This window comes from Periplaneta americana, chromosome 13 (assembly GCF_040183065.1).
Source record: "Periplaneta americana isolate PAMFEO1 chromosome 13, P.americana_PAMFEO1_priV1, whole genome shotgun sequence".
NCBI classification, from domain to species: Eukaryota; Metazoa; Arthropoda; class Insecta; order Blattodea; family Blattidae; genus Periplaneta; species Periplaneta americana.
Window position 1 is genome coordinate 92,555,872 of NC_091129.1, and position 14,609 is coordinate 92,570,480.

The following is a 14,609-nucleotide window of genomic DNA, read 5'->3' on the forward strand; positions in this document are numbered from 1 at the left end:
ATACGAACATATAACATATAAAGCGTATTAATAATAACGAAACAAGAGAACAGTTCCGCATGTGCTTCATTTTGCATCTGATGCGGACTTTACAGCACGGCCTGTGTTGTGAAGCGAATCGCAGCGCCACCAAACAAAACGGTTCCCGCCTTGGTCGCGTAGTACTTTATCTTGCTAAAAATTGAACCTTGTTGGATCTGTATTGCGTGTAGTACGAGCATGCAGTGCAGGTGCTTTGACATTCCTGATATAGACTACACAACCATTATATGAACGTTATATACAGAAGTTTTTGCCCACATAGAAAAGCCCTGCGAATAAGTCGTATAAACATACGAAAGAAATTCTAATTTAACATAATCACATTATGGAATTAAATTAACTCCCACTCACAGTCATAATTACTCGTACTCGAACCGTTAACTTTGTTAGCGAGTGGGAGATAGTTTGCTTGTTATAATTAATTAATGTTCTTGAAAATAGCTGCTAATGCCGAGGTAGGTCATAAATTAATATGATCAACGTTAGCCTTGCACCCACACATTTTATAATAGGCAGGAAATTATTCAGATGAAACGTAGGAGGGAGTGCAATACCCTGGAGTCAAGTTTTTGAGTGGAAGAAAAAGAACACAGCATATTTTTTTTCTGTTCTTCATTGCATGAAGGAATCCCATACTATGCGCTGGTAACTAAAAAACAACAAAATATATGAAGAAAGAAATCATATGCTATGTGTGTACATAGCAGCGTATCGTCGTTGTTCCTGCAATAATTTCTATGTGCAAAATATAAAATGTTTCAGTAGGAACAATACACATTTATTCATCCTATGGCAGACGTACATAGGAGACTGTGAATTCTTGCATTTTTGAAACAAAGAAATATAACTACATATAGCAGATTTCATTATTTTTTTTATTTTAGTAGGTTATTTCACGACGCTTTATCAACATCTTAGGCTATTTAGCGACTGAATGAGATGAAGGTTATAATGCCAGTGAAATGAGTCCGGAATCCAGCACCGAAAGATACCCAGCATTTGCTCATATTGGGTTGAGGGAGAACCCCGAAAAAAAAAAAAACCTCAACCATGTTACTTGTCTCGACTGGGAATCGAACCCGGGCCACCTGGTTTCGCGGCAAGACGCGTCTTTTGTTTTCTTTCCTCTCCATTTTAGATGTATTTTAATAATTTGTACTAAAAGGTAATCTAAAACATAATGTTTTTTTTTCTTAGTTACATGCCTGGATCATCATATTCTTTCACTTTTCTCTTGGCTCCATTACGAATTTTCAGTAGAAAATGGGTGGAATAGTAATTTAAAGCACAGTTTCACCAAATTTTGTTAAATATTTAACATATCGTTAAGGCAATTTAACAATAAACTTGACGGATGAGAAGTTTATTTTAAATTATGTGATTCTGAAGGGAGGAATGTTTTATACGCGTAGTTCTACTTTTCGCCTCTTGGTGTGCTGCTAGATGCATTGAGTTATATTTATTTTTTTTATTTTATTTTTTTTCTCCAATGACTCTTTCTTCATAAGTACCAGGTCGAATTTGACCCTTTCCTTTTGAAAGAATTGTAGGAGATCATATGATAAGTTATACCCAAAAATATTTCAAGGCAACGTTATCTACCAATAGTAGAGTGAGAAAATTGATACGGTCATGTATGAGGAACCGGTATATTTTTACTTATTAGTGGATTTGGATGGTTGTGGAGGGATGCTAGAAATTTTGTACGAAGAGTTTTGATATAATCTGAAAAGTATAGTATCCCAAGATCATCATACAGTTGGCTATTTCGGATGAGATAGTCGGCTCCAGTGATGGTTCTACAGATGGCTCGTTGAAGTCCGTCTAGTCGTTTAAGATGTCGGGTATGTGCTTGGGCCCATATTTCACAGCAGTATGTCATGTAGGATCGAATTAATACTTTGTACAGCATTGCTTTGATATTTAAAGACGTATAACTCTTGAAAAATGAGTAGAGAAGCATATATCTTTGGAAGGCCTTCTCACGACGTGTGACGTGATGTTTAAAAGTAAGTCTCTTATCAAGAAGAACTCCAAGATACTTGACGGTAGTTTTGAAAGGTATATTTTCATTTTGTATGGTGAAGGGCTGAAAGTGCCGCAGAAATCTTCGTGTAAAAACGACTGCTTGCGACTTGGAGCCATTTATCTTGAGACGCCATTTTGTGGACCATTGGGTTATGATATTTAAGGCTTCCTGCATTTGTAGACAAGCAAACTGAATGTTTATGTGCTTAGTATAAATAACAGTATCATCAGCGTATAGCATAAGTTTACATTTGGATTGAATTGGTATATCACAGACATATGCACAGTACAGTGTTGGACTTAAAACCGATCCTTGAGGAACTCCTGCAGTTATTGTGTGAGCGTTAGAGAGATAGCGCCCATCTTGAACACGAAAGGTTGTATCTGTAAGATAACTGGCGATAAGTTGAATATAATTTACAGGAATGTTAAGATTGTGAAGTTTATATAACAAACCGGTGTGCCAGACAGTATCAAAAGCTTGCTGGTTGTCAATAAATGTAGCTACTGTATGTTGTCCACGTTGAAATCATCTTTGGATGGATGTTGTTATTCTGTGAAGTGCTTCTCTGGGACTATGTTGAGGTTTAAATCCAAACTGTTCATGGTGGATGGCATTTGGTGCAGTTAAATATGGCTTTAGTCGTGCCAGAATGATACGTTCAAAATTTTTTCCAAGGAAGTTGGTTAAGCTGATTGGTCTATAACTTTGGCGTAATGTTGGATCTTTTCCCGGCTTAACTATTGGTATAATATGTGCTGTTTTCCATGCTGTTGGAAAATAATTATGATGTAGACATGAGTTGAATATCTTTGTTAAATGTGTTAGTGCTCTTTTTGGTAATTTCTTCAATATGGCTGGTGTGATTTTATCCGGGCCAGGTGTCTTCTTCGGTGCTAGGTTGCGAATTATGGTCTTGATTTCTTGTGGTCGTACGTGAGGTGTATTTCCAGGTTCAGGGCGATGTAATATGGACTGTACATGTTGTGATATTGTTGTTGAAAAGTCTTGTAGTGAGGAATGATGATGGGAGGAGAATCGATTTTGGAAGGAGTTAGCAAGAGCTTCAAGCCTATCAATAGGATCATAATTAAATGTACCACTTGAGTCTTTAATAGGTGTCGATTTTTTTGTGGTAGTTTTTCCTAGCATTCGTTTTGTAAAAGTCCAGAAGGTTTTTCCTGTAGGCTTAATGTTTTCCACTGTGTCGGCAAACTTATTGATTTTGTAAGTCTCATATTTTCTTCGGATAGCACGTTGATACCGATAAAAAGCTCTTTTTGCTTGAGGATCCGCATAAAGCTGCCACCGTTTTCGAGCTTGATTTTTGGCTTTAAGAAGATGTTTTAGTTCAGTACTACCGTAGATGTTATCTGATGTCTCAATAGTCAATGTGGAGGACGATTCATCGAATGTTTCTATGATAGTGTCAGAAAATATTTGTATAGCAGTGTCTATTTCAGAAGTTTCCAAAGTCGGTAGATTACCCGGGATGATTTGGTGCAAGCGTTTCGTGAAGAAATTCCAATCTGTAACTTTCTCTGTAGAAGGTTGACTTGAGATCATATGAAAGGGGGCCTTGAAAGTCAAAAGAACTGGAATATGGTCAGAGTCTAGAGCGTTTAAGCAGATTTGTTGTACTGGAGAGTATTTTGTGTTATATAAACAAATATCAAGTACATCTGGATGATGAGTGGTTATCCAGGGAATTCTCGTTGGTTCTTTAGGTCCTGTAATTGAATAATGATATTGATTTGAATGTAATAGTAAGGTTTCACCTTTTGAAGTATTTAGTCTGGAATTCCATGATTTGTGTTAGGATTGAGGTCACCACAGAAAATGAAATGTTTTTGATGTGTGATGAGCAGGGTCAGGTCATTTTTATTGAGTTGAGCATATGGCGGATAATAAACAGATGCTATTAGTATTTCTGTTCCTTCAAGCTGGATGAATATACCAGTGGCTTCGAGAGTCTGAAAATTTGGAAATATGGCTGTTCAATATGGCATGGAGTTTTTAATGAGTATAGCAGTTCCTCCTCCAGGTCGGTTGATTCTGTCTGTACGGATAACAGTATAGTTGCGTATACGAAATTTCATGGTGGGTTTGAGATGAGTTTCACTGATACATGCGAGGTCAATATCATAATTAAGGAGCAGGGCTTGTAATTCGTAAGTCTGGTGAATTATTCCGTTTGCATTGAAATTTAAGATGTTTAAACCTCTGTGTTTGGTAATCATTTAGAGGTCTTTTATGGATTGTTGTAATTGAAAATATTAATGAAACCTTCAATGAATAATTATTACCTTGGATATTGAGTCATTTGCATTTTGGATTTTATGAAAAGTTGTGCGGATAAGCTGAATTGTATGTTGAATGTTCAGTGAGCGTAAGATGTTAACAATATCTTTGAAGGATTCTGATATTGATTCTGATGATGTTGCTGTTGCACTTGCAGTATTGAATGTTGACTATATTTATTTGTCTATAATACAGGCACTGTACATGGAGTGCCCTAATTACTTATCCCTGCCGAAAACAGATGGCAGCAAGATCAATTCTACATTAGTGCTTCTAGCATTTGAAACGGAAAAGTCGCATTCTATTAGTATTCATCAATGTTCTGAACTTCAGTTTCTCTGTAGAACCTACTATTAGTATCATCTATCAACCCTTTGACAAATCACAATCCTACGGCTCACGGCCGATACGACGTTGAGCGAGCATAAAAAGGGCGCTGCTTTTCGGGAAGGGGTAGAAGTAATAATGAAAATGGCACCTTGAGCAATGTTTCCAAGTCAGCGGGTTTTTTTAGCTACATCTGGTGTTTTCAGAACTATCAACTGTGGTCAGCTACATAATTTTACTGTCAGTGATTAGCTATTTAGTTAGCGTTTTTTGATGATTGCGGATTTACGGCAGAGGGAGATGATATTTTTAAGTTTTTATTTTCTGTAAAGATGTTATAATTGAAGGGTCCAGTGCAAAAAAATGCCAAAGTCCACTTTTTTCATTTTTGGGGTTTTAGCACCACTTAAGTGAAATTTACACGATGATATTTTTAAGTTTTTATTTTCTGTAAAGATGTTATAATAATTGTTTTCATATGTACTTGTGGACAACAGTGTTAGTTAATGATAAACCAGTGTTTACTATGGCAATTTCACACTTTTTCGTTGTGCGAGTATAAAGTATCAACGTTTTATGTTAACTCGTTTGGTGCAACCACATCCATTGTTGCTGTATAAATAAGGCATGTCGTGTTCGTTAAACTCAACCTCATGTAGGCATTATTTTTGTAAATTAATTGATATATTTAATCGTAAAGAATAAATAATGGACTGAATTATTATTTTCATTTATGATAACCTATTGTGATATATTATTTAATTTATCATTCCGCATTACAGTTCATGTAACACAAACATACTTAAAACTTAAAACAATACTACTAATTGTTGGCAGGCACGTCTTCAACTCAGTGTGAAATCAGATTTCAAACCGACTGGTGTGAGTGCGTTAGAGATTTGTGTGGAGAAAAAAAACGCGTTGAAAGTTTGGCTAGAAGAAGTTGCCGGTGATAGTTCGAAAGCTCGGTGTAGATGGTATAAGGTGATATTGAATGCAAAATATTCATAATTAATTGCACATGCTGAAGGAATAGACACAAAAAGGGTAGCGAGTGTTTTTCTGTTGCTCGGCAACAGTTGCTGAGCGAGATGCAGTGGCGAAAAATTAACTTTGTAGAGTGGAAAAATGTTACAACACTACAAACTTTTGGGCAGAGGTGAGTGTTATTTCAAATTCCAGATGATTAGAAATATATATATATATATATACATATATATTATTTTAAATCTGATTATGGTTCATTCCTCATTTTAGGTTGCGATTTTCAGTGATGCATGTGGTTTCCATCCCTTCAAAAATCTAGCTAAACTGGCATTTTTTTCTTTATCCTACCATTGTCAAATGCAGAGGTTGAGAGGCTGTTTAACCAGATGTATCTTGTGAAAGATGTGCACAGAAACAGGATGGAAAAAGTCCATTTTTAGTGGGTTATTTTACGACGCTGTATCAACATCTCAGGTTATTTAGAGTCTGAATGAGGTGAAGGTGATAATGCCGGTGAAATGAGTCCGAGGTCTAGCACCGATAGTTACCCAGCATTTGCTCATATTGGGTTGAGGGAAAACCCAGGAAAAAACCTCAACCAGGTAACTTGCCTCAACCGAGAATCAAACCCGGGCCACCTGGTTTCGCGGCCAGACGCGCTGACCGTTTCTCCACAGGTGTGGACAAATCCCATGGTAAATGCAATTTTGACCTTTCGAGTAGAACTGAGAAAACTTGAAAAATGTTGTTGCTCTTACGTATTGCCCCAAGATGTATTTAAAGAAATAGGTAACTTATAATAATAATAATAATAATAATAATAATAATAATAATAATAATAATAATAATAATATATAATCACAAAAATATTTTCATAAGAAACACGACAGTATGATTTCTTCTGTTCAGGTACAATGGCTGCGTCCATACCTGTAGAGTACCTGTTATCGTGTCTGAACACAAAACCCGAGCTCGGGTACGAATTCCGGTCGAGACAAGTTACCCAGCATTTTCTCATATTGGGTTGAAGGAAAATCCCGGAAAAAACCTCAACCAGGTAATTATCGGTGCTGGACCCTGGACGTATTTCACCAGTATTATCACTTTCATTTCATTCAGATGATAAATAATCTGAGATGTTGATACAGCGTCATAAAATAACCCATTAAAAAAAACAATGGCTGCGTGCAAGTCGGGTAATGAAGGAGAATCATCTCGTGAGTTTCAGAGCTGTACATCATTCCTCCTGTACGAGGATGAAGACGATTTTGCATAGAACATAGAGCTACAACATGATACACATAATTTATTCTATATCTATATAAAATTCTCCAGTTCCTAAAACTGTTTAGTTTATGTTTCAAATTTGGAAGTGATGTGTTAAGAAAAATCTGGAGTTTTTTAACTAAAGTTTAGCGGTTCTTTTAGCTTGTGCAGCGGTAAATGGAATTCTGAGTTGGCAACAATGATTCTGGAAGCTGTTAAATAGAGATTGAAAAGCAGGAAATTCGTTCTTGGGTGTGTCCACCACAAATAGGCTACAACTTCACCAACGCCGGGATTTGAACTAAGGTCCATTATACTAGATCAGGTAACAAGGACTAATAATGATTGCGGGAATTCCCGTACATTTTTCCAATTTCCTTTTTCCGTAAGGAAAATTTTACGAAAACTGTATTCTGAAAGTCATTCTTCCGATACTAATTAACAAAACTGAATGGAGAGACTGGTAGAAATAATTACAAATTAGAGGTAATTAGTGGCTATAATATAGGAGGGATAACCTGATCGTACCATCTACAAACCGCTCGTTTTCATGAATCCTTTAGTGAGGTGCGCGTTGGGTTGGTCTTTTCCGCGCTTTTTTTTTTAATCTTTGGCAACACTGTTTAAGCGTACAAGAGCGTTCATGCCCGCAGTAGCTTCTGTTCCTTCGTCAAGCTGTAACGTTGTGTTGCAACTACATTATTTTGTTGCTTTTTTTATGAAGAGCCCAACAATACAGAGTCGATTTTTTAGACCGTGGCGCTCCTTTCAAGTACATAGCATTTTTGTAGCAATTCAATAACTTACTATTACAAATGAAAAGAATACAACATAAGTTTTCTTTATAGCTTGGAGAGGTATTTTATCTTATCAATCCTCAGCATATTGTAAGAGTTAATGAAGTACGAGTAATTGACGAATATGAATTAAGTACAGATGAAACGAGGGGAAGATGTTTTCCACGGACCACTTCCTTTCCCCACTCTTTCTCTTCTACTATCACAAAGAACGTGCTAATTTCTTAGATAATTCTATAATATGATAATAGGAGAAAATAAATATACTCTAAGTTCACAGGGCTAACGGCTTCGAAGCTGGGTACCTGGTTCTAATGAAGTGCACTGGTAGTAACTTTAAAACATGGAGGCATGAGATAGTTACTCTGCCAGATATGAATAAATTCACGTCAATGAAATTCCCCAATGTAAAAAAAAAAGAATTAAAAAAAAATAAAAAAAAAAGGAAGATGTTTTGGTAGAACCTGACCATGACACGGTCATATAAAATGATGTTCCGCTTAATTCCAAGACTAATATAAGCTTGGAAGTTCTAATAAAATTGTTGGCATATATGTTAGAGGCGGCAAAAAGACCGACACATGACCAATTGAGTTAAAAAAATTTAGCGCGCCTCATTATGAGTTAAACATTGTAAGTTTTCTTTCGCGGAAGTCATAATTTCCCGGCCTTCATTGTTATCTTTCTCTAGATATGAATAAAAATAGGAATCTCTCACCCTTGAGAGTTTTTTGTACTTGCCGGGAATCCCAAACGTATCTTCTAGTGTTGGCGGATTTGGCAGTTGATGACATCTCCTACCCCTTCTTATTTATTTCTTTACATTTTTCCTTTCGGGTAAAAGCTTCGTAGGAAGAGACTGGCACGATAGTTCATCATCACTCTTTAACATTCGAAGGCGCCCATTACCGATGATCTTCGCTCTTTCAGAACATTAATTTGTCCGAAGTCACTTGCATTCCCAATAATTTTTGCCTGTCTTCTAGAGCTTATTTTGTGATAAAAATCCATTAACAGCAATTTCATCCTTGGTCTTCTTTCGAAAAAATGTTCATTAGGAACAAATATTCCCAAAGGTTTGTTTCGGGGAGTGAAAAGGGTTCTGAAAAATGTACAGTTAAAATAACAGACCTTAGGGATAATGGTAGTTAGCACTCGCTGAAATGGGTAAAGGGTAAGCGGAGCAACGTGTTGTGCTCCGTCGTGCAGCAGGAAGAGGTAGAGAGTATACTCGCCAACAGCTACGAATGCACCATAGTGCAGTGTCTTCTCCCCGGGTAAGAGACGCTAGCCCCAGGGTGCTCTGTGCTGATGACCGCTGAATCAGAACATTAATTTGTTCGACGTCACTTGCATTCTCAATAATTTTTACCTTCATTCTAGCCTGTAGCTTGATTTGTGATATAAAATCTATTAATAGCACTTTCATCTTTGGCCTTCCAGATGTAACTATTATAGAGCTTCCTCTGTACTCTTTTTCTTTTTTAAGTGAATAGGTGGATAAAACACAAACATTTTTATATCGAAAAATTAAAGTAATGTAAGCATTACTTAGCAAAGCCAAAGTATTGTTACACATTTCTGAAATTTTCATACGGAAATAAAGATTAACGGTAAAATTTCCTTTCGGAAAAATGTTCATTAGGAACAAATATTTCCAAAAGTTTGTTTCGAAGAGTGAAAGGAGTTCGGAAAAATGTACAGTTAAAAAAACAGTCCTTAGGGATAATGGTTTCCGAAAAAACAGATCCAGAAAAATGACCAGGGACGGTTTGCGGGTTCGAGTTTTACACTATGTACGTTACTTGATGAACTGTTTTAATGTGTGATACTTATAAATAAATAAATAAATAAGCATTATACGTCACTAATTTGTAATCACAGAGTTGCCTAAAATATTAGTGTTTTAAAACAAAGAAAGTGTCCAATATCAACTGGTGTTAACTTTCCTTAGTAACGAAATAAAATGCAGAATTGTTTGTCTTGAATTAGGAGTTACTCACCATGAAGTAATAGAAAAGTCACACCTAACCTTGCGATGAAATCTCCTTCTGCAATAGCTTCGTGGGAAAATTCAGGGTTGCATGAAACTTAATAATAAGGGGCAAACGGGTCACTCGATATTTCATTTAACATGTCCTCTCAATTTTCATATACTTCTATATAAATTATAATAGTACATGGCAGAGCGTAAGAACCACCGTAATATCGGACACAGATATTCAAAAAACTAAAAACCTTCCCTCTAAACGCATGACATGAGAATCAACCAGCGCCTATCGGAAACGCCTAGGGCGAGATATGACTTCTCATTTTCGTTTAGTCTTTCGAACTGGCGACTATAAAGATATAACTTTGTGCAGAGAATTCTACGAATTTATTTGAGAAAACACTAAACTACTCGAATTAAGCCCTACTTATTTCCTAAGACAACTGAATTCTTTGCTTAAATAATAAGTAACATCTTCCTTCCTACTTTCCGAACTTAGGACTGGAACAAAAGCATTAAACATATTATAAAGTAAATTGTAAAGAAAATCGCTTATGTGATTAAAACTGTTACTTGCTTTTAGGCAGAGTCAGTGGCACAATTACAATGACATTAAAATATTTCATACAAGAAGTTAAATTAACATAAAAATATTAATGACATATCGTGCTTTCCAAAACATTGTTTTTGTACCCTCACTGTTTTCTGCGATGTCTATAGCAAAATGCCTTCATATACTCTCTAGTTTACTGACTGATGTTTGATTGCTCATAGTAGGTTATTATACTGTAATAGGTCAAAACAGCCCTCAAGGACAATAATTTAATATGTGGATGAAACGACCTGTATAAATGAGAAAAAAAGAAAATTGTGCGTGAAGTTGTCCATGTGGATGAATTAAATTAAATGCATGTACATAATGTTCATAAACGCTGGGTAAAACAGAGCCATCAGATAGATGAGATTCCCACGAATTTATTTTCCTGAAAGCGTCAAACTACTGTATAGGCCTACAACTGGCAAAACTCCGTTGTAGGAGGTTACTAAACCTTCCGCTGTGCTGGAGGCTGAGTCTGGAGTTTCCCTCCATTAATCTGAACGATTGTCGCTACACATTGACACGTCACCTGACGCATCACTCCTATCAGTACGCGCTACTATTGGCTGACAATTAGGAAGGAGGAGGTGAATAGTATATTGTGTCACTCTTTAAGATTGACGCAAGCGCAGACCAACGGAGTTTTGTAAGTTGTTCCGCAGTAGTAAAACATTATGAATACAAGTTAACAGGAAAATTTACATTCATTTATCTATACTGCATTGTGTTTGCGTATCTAGTTGCTGCAGCTTCATTTAAAATAGAGTGAATTTATCAACAGTAATCTCACTAGAGGTTTTGATTTATCTAGAGAAAATCAAAACTCGAGTGGGATTTAATTGACTATTACACGATTAGAAGAAAGTATATAAAGATTAGAAGTACTGAAGTACTCCAGTACAATAAAATATTGACTTACGAAAATACAAAACTGTCTTCAAATTTGTACCATCTCAACATTATAAATATTACGCTAGTAGATGGCAGTAGTGTGTTATTATTAGCTATTTTCTTGGTATCAGTTGTGCCAACTATGGCATCTTCATTGAACTCTGTGGAAGGTTACTGGTCAAGAAGGCTTTGTTGATTCAGTTTCATTTTTATTAAAACAGTTGCATTCCACTTCAATTATCCCGATCCCAGTAATCAACGTCACTTGACAGATGATTTTCAATAAATCTTAGTATTAAACAATCTCGTGTACGTGACTATTCATATCATATAGCAGAAGCTATAACATAACCTAAATAATATAAACGAGTGTTAGAAAAGTTTTAATTAGGGGTGATGAAATAAACAAGAAACGTTTTAATTAGCGATGATGAAATAAAAAATAAACATGAATAATTTTAAAAGAAACAATTATTGAAAGTAGGTACAATTTTCAAATTAGAATGTTTTAATGGTTGGTGGTTCAGTTGATGTTATATTGGACGTGTGCGTAAAACAAGTGAACTCGTTGATGTACATGGTGTATCCCTCAACTTATTCAGGATTTCCGAATGGTGCTCTTCATTTATTTGTAAAAAGGGTTTCAGGGAAGATGCATAGCTATGACCAGTGATCTTTATTAATTCTTGTTCTTGAATGCCAATACGAGTCACATTTGAAAGTGCTGTGCATCGACTGGAGTGGTTTGTAATTTTATGTTTTTTGACGTCCAGACCAGAGCAGTTTGAAATGTTGGCAAACAAAGAAACAAATGCTAGGGTAGTGATAAAAATAAAAAAATGCTAGGGACGCGATAAAATTAAACAAATGCTAGGGACGCGATAAAATTGTGCGATAAGCAGCCATGATAGTTTGAAAGACGACCTTTCGTACTGTTTTATTGGTCAAAAGTAGTGTGACGTAGTAAAAGTGTAATAGTCTCACTAATTAAATAAGTAAAAAACGTTTTTTACATAGTAGCCTATAACATTTAATTACGAATGGACATAAATATGCGATAATACTTTCTTTAAGCAGCAACTCGTGTTTTGTTACTTTTCAGATTCGTTTTGAAGTGGAAGGCTATAGTTTATCAACATTATGGCCTAAGGAAGGATGGGAGGAATATCAGGAGTGAACTTTGACCCACGGAAATGACGCAGAGAAGGCGAACTCGATTTCTTGCGGTTGATGGTAAGTAAGTAAAGACGCAATCGAATTTCTTCTCTGGTCAACAAAGTACACAACCGAATTCCTTGCCGTTCTTACCTGAAGTTTTCACAGGCAAGTGCATGGGCTAGTGTTCTGGTTGAATATGCTAAATCCTGTATGTTATACGGTAATAGTAAAGTAATGAGGAAAAAAAAAGATGTAACAAGAATTGTTGGTGGTAAAAACATTCTAAGATTAAGAGGGGGAAAAGAGCCGTAAACTTCATCTTCATAGCATGTCCATCACATGCATCCATTTGTGCAATACCGGGGATCGATCCCGACATATCGCTGATTTGACGGAATAAGCCCGCCTTCTAGTACTAAGCTACCATGAAAGCACGCCATCTGTTGACATCAACTGAAACGAGGAGTCTATTTCTAAGCATGTACAACTAGTTCACAAGACCGCTTCAGCGGCACAAATCCTTGTATTTTGTCACCTTGTGTCATTAACATCTCTCGCAGACGTCGGAAATGAAACTCGCGACTCGATTTATTGCGTTTCGTGCCATGAGACTGAATTCTAAAACGTCACTCTTCTATAATAAGTTATTTCAATTTGTACATGGAGAATAAAGGCTATTATATACTTCAAAGTACTATGTTTCAACTTCAGTTTAATTATGAATCAAATGCTTCATGTAAAATCTTGCAATACTAGTAAGAAGCATTACGTTGGGAGGTAAAGAATTGTGGATTATTAAAAAAATTACATTTATTTTCTAGGAAATTCCAAATAACAGACAATAAAAGAATTTATTTACAATTCAGGTGTGTAGTTGCAAAATCAGATACATCACTTTTTTTCGAAAATGAGTTAATGTTATATTTCATATCTTCATATGATTCTACAACTGCCATAGCACTGTTATGCTCCAAAGCCAGATACATACATCACATGGATTTGTATGATGAAAGAATAGTATTGGTTGCAAATCCTTGGTTCCTTGCAAACCTTTTTCCTTCATACTGAAAAATTATGTTTTAGTTATGTATCTGATTTTGCAACTATACGTCTCAATTTAAGTATTCCATATTCTATCAAAATTGAAATATAACATAATATAATATACTGCATTAGCAAGAACAGTAGTAGCAGTAGCAGCAACAGCTTAGTAGTATAGTGTAGTGGTATAGTAGTAGTAGTAGTAGTAGTAGTAGTAGTAGTAGTAGTAGTAGTAGTAGTAGTAGTAATAGTAGTAGTAGTAGTAGTAGCAGCAGCAGCAGTAGCAGTAATAGCAGCAGCACTGACAGCAGCAGCAATAGTAATAGTGTAGTATATAGCAGTAGCATAGTAGACGCAGCATTATCAGCAGTAGAAATTATACTACTATTAGTCTACTGTTAGTATTGATAGCAGCATTAGCAGCAGCAGTTGTAGCAACAGTAGCAATATTAATTCAAAATATTAACATAAGTAGCTGTAAAATCACTTACAAAAGTTTAAAAAAGTCATCCTGAAACTATTTTTTTGTTCAGAACATTGGAAAGTTGCTCAAGAATTAATTACATAAAATCACTGCAGTCCTTCCAGAAATTAAAGCAATGTTTACCTTACAGCTCCCGAGATTAAAACTCAACCAGAGGCAAAGAGTTTCAGAATCTCCTGTGTTACTTCAGGTGATTAAATGGTGTTGTATATGCGTATATTTACACTATGAAGTGCTTATTGAAATTACCGATGTAACTCTCTATAAGAAGATTGTCTTTAACTCTTAAACACTTACAATTTTAGGGTAGGCCTACTATTAGATAGAATGTTGTTACTTATGTACCGTATTTATTTATTTATTTATTTACTTATTCACTTATTTACGTATTTATTTATTTATTTGTATATTTATTTATTTATATATTCATTTATTCACGTATTTATTATTTATTTATTTACTTATTTATTTAGTTTCTTATTTATTTACTTATTTACTTATTCATTCATTCATTCACTCTTCATTAATTAATTAATTAATTCATTCATTCATTCATATTTTTATTTATTATTTATTTATTTATTTATTTATGTATTTATATACTGTAAATTATTTTATTTATTTATTTATTTGTTTGATTGTTTGTTTGTTTATTTATTTATTTATCTATTCATTTACTCATTTATTCATTTACTTAT